At 38.2% G+C, this 7049-nt stretch overlaps 1 non-coding gene across 1 annotated transcript; it reads right to left on the bottom strand.

The window, feature by feature from the left end:
- Window positions 1-5819: 5819 nt before the first annotated feature.
- On the bottom strand, window positions 5820-5930 carry LOC139195694 (small nucleolar RNA R71). The gene has a single exon (XR_011580515.1). It is a non-coding gene; the product is annotated as a small nucleolar RNA R71 (small nucleolar RNA).
- Window positions 5931-7049: the final 1119 nt, after the last annotated feature.

The following is a 7049-nucleotide window of genomic DNA, read 5'->3' as shown; positions in this document are numbered from 1 at the left end:
AGACGCAACGGAACAGAAAAATAATTGGGGGAGAGAAGAGACTGACGTGGGCGCAAGAAGGGAGCACGGGAAGGAAAGAAGACAGTACGGGGAGAGAGGAAAGGAAAAGCAGGAAACGGTGAGGCGCAGCGAGAGGTCAGGAGGTCAGGAGGTCAGCACGCAGAAAGGAAAGAAAATAAGAGGCCAGTGCACAGTAGGCACAGGAAAGAGGAGGAGAGACTGACACGGGACTGAGGGCAGAGACCAGCAGAAATGGGAGCAACACAGAGAAAAGTTTCACTCCATTTTTCTTGGTTTTATCTTCTCAACTTCATGTTTAATTTTTTGTTTAATTTTAGAATAATGTGTAGCTAAATTTATTTTGGCTAGAGGTTAATTCAAAGCCATGAATATATTTGTAATATGAATTGATTACCTTCGGTTGTGATTTCATAAGTTGTGATTTCAATTTACTTATCCGTTCGTATAAAAACTGATTTGTGTATGTTGGTTGAGAGTGCACGCTTAATTTACATGCATGAATTTGATGCTAGAATATAAGTGAATTTCACCTAATCGTTATGAACTTATTTTCACAAGTAGTAAAGGTTGCTAGTCACAATCACGTTAAGTAAATTCTTGGCAAGAGTATCATGCTTTTCATAGTTACGAATGCCTCGTCAATGCTTATAGTTTTCACAAAGTTTAATGATCTTTGATTGTATCTCTATTGTGCTTTTCACGTAGGGGACTTTTGAAGAATGTTTTGAATTGTTGTATGCGTTTTCCCGTCCAATTCAATAACTTAAGAAAAACTTGAAGATTAAAAAAGTGCTGTTCACGGTTAATCTGAAGTGTTGAGATTCACAACTTATTGAAAGAACAACTGAAAATCAATTTAGGTTGCATATGTGTCATGTGTAGAGAAGAACCCTCTAGCTAGTCCGTCATTTATCCTTTCACCTTAATTTCATGTTTTTGTCAATTCTGTAATTTATTTAAGTTTAATTTACTTCTAGTCAAAACCAAACACCCTTCCATTATTAAATTATATTATTTAGTTTGTACACACACATGCTGATTTTTAGCCTTCTAATCTTCAAAAACGTCCATCCTCATGTCTCCATGCTTGCACTATCCAATCTTGGCTAAAAATGCTCCAACATGCACCAAAATGCACTTTCTTGCCAAGTTTGTTATTAGGACCTACAAACACATGAAAATAGCTTAACAATACATAATTGACTAAGAAATAACAACATAAATGCACAAGAACATGCTAATTAAGCCGCACAAATATGCTTCTATCATGTGTCTTGATACATTTTTGGTTTTGGACAAAAACCGTCTCATTCTTTTGCCCTTTAGGATCCGTTCACAACATCAATAACTGGTGGAGATAGAAAGAGAATTTATGTGAGAGAAAGAGGCTGCTATTGTGTTTCCATCGCTGCCACCTGAAGGAATATTTTGCGAAAACAAGTTCATTTAAGCAACATCTATAAGCATGCAATTAACAATTAAAGGCGGAATCATGCTTGCATGCACTTAAAAACAAAACATTAACCATGAAATTCAAAGCCTAGTAGATTGGTGAACCAAAACTCAACTAAAAACAAAGTGAGTTGAAATTGTACCTTTGTAGATTCCTCTTTGCATAAGCAAAGGCTAATCACCCAAAGAGAGGGTCTTCATTCCTTGCATCTAAAATCTATGGATTTGGATGGAAGAATAGGTTTCTCCAAGTTCCCAAAATTTAGAACCTCTAAGTCTCTTCACCAAGGAGAGATTGGAGAAGAAATGAGTGACCTTGGAGTAGTGGGATTGCAAGATGCACCCCCCAAGGTGGCCGGCCTCTTTAGAGAGAAATGGAGAGACAAGTTCTCACCAATTTTCTCCAAAACAAACCCTTAATGAAATTTGGCTATAAAGTCATATTTATACCTTTATTCATTTGAGTGGCAAACTTGTAAATAAGTCCAAGTTCACTACCCTAACCAATATGGCCGGCCATTAGGATATTTTGGACTAATTGGGCCTTTGTGAATCATTATTCATTAAGTTGTCATACAACTTATGTTAATGGGCTTGACGTTCGAAGCCCATTGGGCCTTAAGGTCCAAAACTATCCCGAGGTCTTTAACGAACTTATTCGTTTGATTAATTAACATATTAATTAATCCTTGCCATAAATAAATGATTAAACCATTTAATCATTCTTACTCATCTCCATTGTTTCTTCAATCTCCTCCTTACACGGTGTGCGATCCATTAGGTTCCTTTTAGCGAGGCAGTGGGCGATTAAAACCATTTTACATCGACTGTGAATTGAAACTTACTTTCAATTCTCCCTTTAGCGATTACACACGTTTAGGGCTTCCACAAACCATGAGTGACACCTTGCAGCATATTATGGTTACCCAAGCTAATCAGAAGAGGTAGAGAAAACCTATTCAGTTTGGGATTACAAATGCAATACGGTCTTTCTCTAATCTAATACTCCTGACCACATTGTTTGGTTTGATAGTTTATTTATTCATGTCTACTATCCAATGTGATTCGTGTGCTTATATGATTTCCTTGAATGTGATTTAGAACGACTTTTCTAAATCTCATTCATACTCTGGCCAGAGATTCTAAATCATATCATAGAGTATTCTCCCTCAAACGGTTTGAAGGTTAGAGATCCCTTGTTGCGCATTCACTTGGCTCCATGACTAAGTGGCTTAACCCCAACGATGCCGTGGACACCCCGATGGGGTGACTTTGACATAATCAAAGATCAAGGACTTAACCACAAGACAACTGTGATGCCTCAGGTCAAAGGACTAATTTGCATTATCCCAAACATGAGTTCTCATGTGACATGAGTATGAGAACTCTTCGTTGATCGCGTTCAGTGAACTCATTCTCTACTGAGCACCTACATACTTGTCTTGATGTCACACACACCAATGACTCGAGACTAGTCACTCTCCCTGAGAGAAGACATAGCACATACCGATCTTGACAGACTGTCAATGCCCAATTGGCAATCCTATGATCAGGAACATTCAGGATGTGTCTACGAAAGAATGGTCTCATGAATCTAACTTCATTAGATTACATTCTCCCAATCACATATTCCTTGGACTTTATCGTTTAAGCATATAACATTTATATGAGACGGCTCAAACAATAATCTATGCCCTTTATATGTAAACTAGATTAGTTTAACATGTGAAATGTCCGTAAAGTATCATCATATGATTGGCTTTAGGGCACATTTCCAACAATCTCCCACTTGCACTAGAGCCAATCAGCTTAGTCATCAATGATGATACCTGATGTACACACTTTGTGTACATTTATATCATCTTTAATTGGCATTTTTGTGATGTTTTTGAATCAAACTAGTTGTGTTTTTACATTATTTTGTGCTAGTGTGCAGCCAAGTGTGTTTTAGGATCAATTGGATTGCAAATGAAGTAAAATCACCCTTTTTTGGTAGCTGAGCATTATCCCAAACGTGGAGAAGGTTCTTGTGGAGTCAATTTGAAGTTTCAAATGAGGATTTTAGAAGTTACTTGGCTGCATGGAATTTCAGGATCACATTTGGAGGTGTAAGGTGGCATTCGGCCATATTGGGTGAGACAAGACAAGGCAAAAACATTGGAATTAACTTAGTTGGTTCCAAAACATGCAATCACATGCATGTTCACAATTTGTGCCGTGCCTTCCATTTCCTTTAAACATCAAAACATGCAATCACATGCATGTGTTCACACCTTGCTGTGCATTGCCTTACCTTTTCCAACTCCCTTTTGCAGCAATGCATGTGTCTTCATTAATCTAAGTCATTCAGCCACCTTTGCACATCCAAGCCAAGCCATGCCGTGCCTTTCTTTCCCTTTCCAGCATGTGGAAAACAATTTCTGGTTGTCCACTGCACATTGCAGCCATTGCACATGCCTCTTGAATTAAATAAGTCCTACACATGCTTGTGTTTTAACATGCCGTGCCTTACCACCTCAGAAATCACTTAAATTCATCATCATTTCAGATTGGCAGATGCATTACTCTAATTCCAGCTGCATGTTCTCATTAGGACTTCAATTTAAAGTCCATGCAATCTCACTTCAAGCTCTGGCGGTCACACTCTCATTCACACACCAAGAAACTCCATTTTGTGTCCATTCTCTATCCCATCCGCAACACCACCATTCACTCACTTAGCCATCCAAATTTCTGACCACCCTCTCTCCCATTTAAAACAAACCACCCATCCACAAGCTGCTCATCTTTCATGTTGCATCACATTTGGAGAATCAAGACCGAAGGCTACACTTAAAGGATTTCAACATCAGTTTTGCTTCAAGGGTTCCTTCTTCTCAATTCTATGTTCATTCATGTTATGTATTTCTATGTTAAAACGTTTGTAAACATGAAATGTAACTAATCTCCTCTTAGGGATTCGATGTAGCCTAGCAAGAAAACCATGTAGTTAACTCATAATGCTCATTTGATCCTTCTATTTCTTGTTTCATTCTCTGATTTTATTGTGACTTTGTGTGTTGATTTTAATGCTTGATCACCACTTGAATTAACCACAGGTTGTGTAGCCAAAATTAGAAGCACACATCATGCATAATTTTGGCAGATTTGGGAGTGAATGAAGGGGATGTTTGGCAAACATCATGCCGTGTGTCCCCTTTGGTTTTGTGAAAGTTTCATATGTATAAAACATCCTTGGTTGAGAACCAAAGTTGCACATCACAATTTGGTTCTTGACTAGGATGATTTGATCAAATCCACACATCATATGGTTGATCATATCTAAGTGAAACAAACTCAAGAAATAGGTGAATGAATGAGCATAAACTGATTTAACAAACATGGGATTAATTTAGCTATGGTGAAACCGAATCCCTAGTTCCATCTCCATTGGTTTTATTCCATTTTATTACTTGTTGATTCATTACTTGTGTTGTCATCATTCTTGTGAGTTTTTAAGTTACAACAACAAATCTGTCTAAAGTTGCCTAGTTTAGTCATTTAATATGGTTCTTGCAAAACAAGTGATTATATAGGTCCAATTAGTCCCTGTGGATTCGACACCCTTACTTATGCTATTATACTCAATATGTTTTAGCATTAGGAAGGTTTAAAACATATCATCAACAAAAATGGCGCCGTTGCCGGGGACTGATTTCAGTCCCTTGTAATTGCTTGTTTAGTTATGAACCCTTGTTATGTTTATTTTAAGTAGAGTGCTAATTTATATTCAAACTTGTTTGTTTTGTTTTCAGGAAGTTTATGTCAAATAGACTTGTTGAGTTAGGCCAAAGAATTGAACGGTTAAAGAGCAATACTTTTGACAACTTTGTGCCAACAAATTCACCCAATTTCCGTGAAGAAGAGGAAGGGAATTCGCCTAGTTCAACAAGTGAAGGATCTAAGCACATTAATTGGGAAAGAGAAGAAGAAATGGCGGACAACCAAGATGAACTTCGAGCTTTGGAGGACTTTGCTCAACCAATCATACCAAATTCTCCTTCATGCATCTTGCTGCCCACCGAAGCTAGAAACTATGATCTTAAATCTTCACATTTTCATATGCTTCCCTCGTTTTATGGCTTACCTAATGAAGATCCTTTAGCTCATGTGAAAGAATTCTATAATGTTGTGAGTGGTTTACCTTTGCAGGGAGTAAGTGAAGCAAATTTGAGGATGAGAGTATTCCCTTACACATTGAAAGATAGGGCCAAGAGTTGGTTGATGACTCTAGCACCGGGTTCCCTCATCACTTGGGATGCCGTGGCTAAGAAGTTCTTGGAGAAGTTCTTCTCCACTCAAAAGACAGCCACATTAAGGGGACAAATCTTCAATTTCAAACAAGATGATGGAGAACCTTTCAATGAGTGTTGGGAGCGTTTTAAAGGCCTTTTGTTGCAATGTCCACACCATGGGTTACCTTTTCATTTACAAATGCAAATTTTCTATGATGGACTAACCCAAACATGTCAATCAACTGTTGATAATGCAGCAGGTGGAGCTTTGAAGAAAAAGAATGCTCAAGAGTCATATAACATTTATGAGATGTTGGGGTCTAATGCTCAACACAAGGATTTAAGGGGTAAGAAAGTTGGAGTGTATGAAACAAATTCTAATCATGAACTTTCCTTGCAGGTAGCTAACCTAGAGAAGAAGCTTGAAGCCGTGCTCAACATGGTGCCAAAAGCAAATGAGGTGTGTGCCATTTGCAACATACCAAACCACCTTACTCATCAATGTCCATCTAAAGAAGCCTACCCCGAATTTGTCCAAGAACAAGTGAACCTCATGAATTCTTACAATCAAAGGCCAAGGAATGATGTGTATTCAAACACATATAACCCAAGTTGGAGAGATCATCCCAATCTTTCATGGAGGAACAACAATCAAAATCAAAATCAATTCCAAAACTTCCAACCAAAACCGGCCACTACACTTGAGGATACGGTTAAGTTGTTAGCTCAAAACACCTTGCAATTCCAACAAGCTACCAATAGCACTTTCCAACAACATTCGGCTGCCCTAACCAAAATGGAGACACAATTGGGACAGATTGCGGATGCCTTGAACCAAAGAGAAATTGGAAAGTTTCCAAGCCAACCCGTGATGCTTCAAAGGAACCAAGAGCAAGCCAAAGCAATCACTACACTTAGAAGTGGTAAGGTTATCAATAATAGAGTTGGTAATGAAGTTACTAATGAATTTGATCATGTGAATGCAGGGGTTACTCAAGGAGAAAATGAGAAACCAAATGAGGAACCAAGCCCTGCCAATTCCTCATTTGAAGCACCAAATCTTCACAAGGCCGAGAAGCCTTATACTCCACCAATACCATTCCCTGGAAGACTTGCCAAAAGCAAGCAGGATAAGTCATTTAAGGACATTTTTGATATTCTAAGTAAAGTGAATGTTAACTTACCTTTGCTTGATGTCATTAGGAACATGCCAGCTTATGGGAAATTCTTCAAAGAGTTAAACAACTACAAAAGGAAGTATGGACCACATGAGAAGGTAGTGGTGTCTGAGAATGTAAGTGC

This window comes from Malus domestica, chromosome 04 (genome assembly GCF_042453785.1).
Source record: "Malus domestica chromosome 04, GDT2T_hap1".
NCBI classification, from domain to species: Eukaryota; Viridiplantae; Streptophyta; class Magnoliopsida; order Rosales; family Rosaceae; genus Malus; species Malus domestica.
The sequence above is the reverse complement of the archived record's forward strand: the minus strand, read 5'-3'. Positions and strand labels throughout refer to the sequence as shown.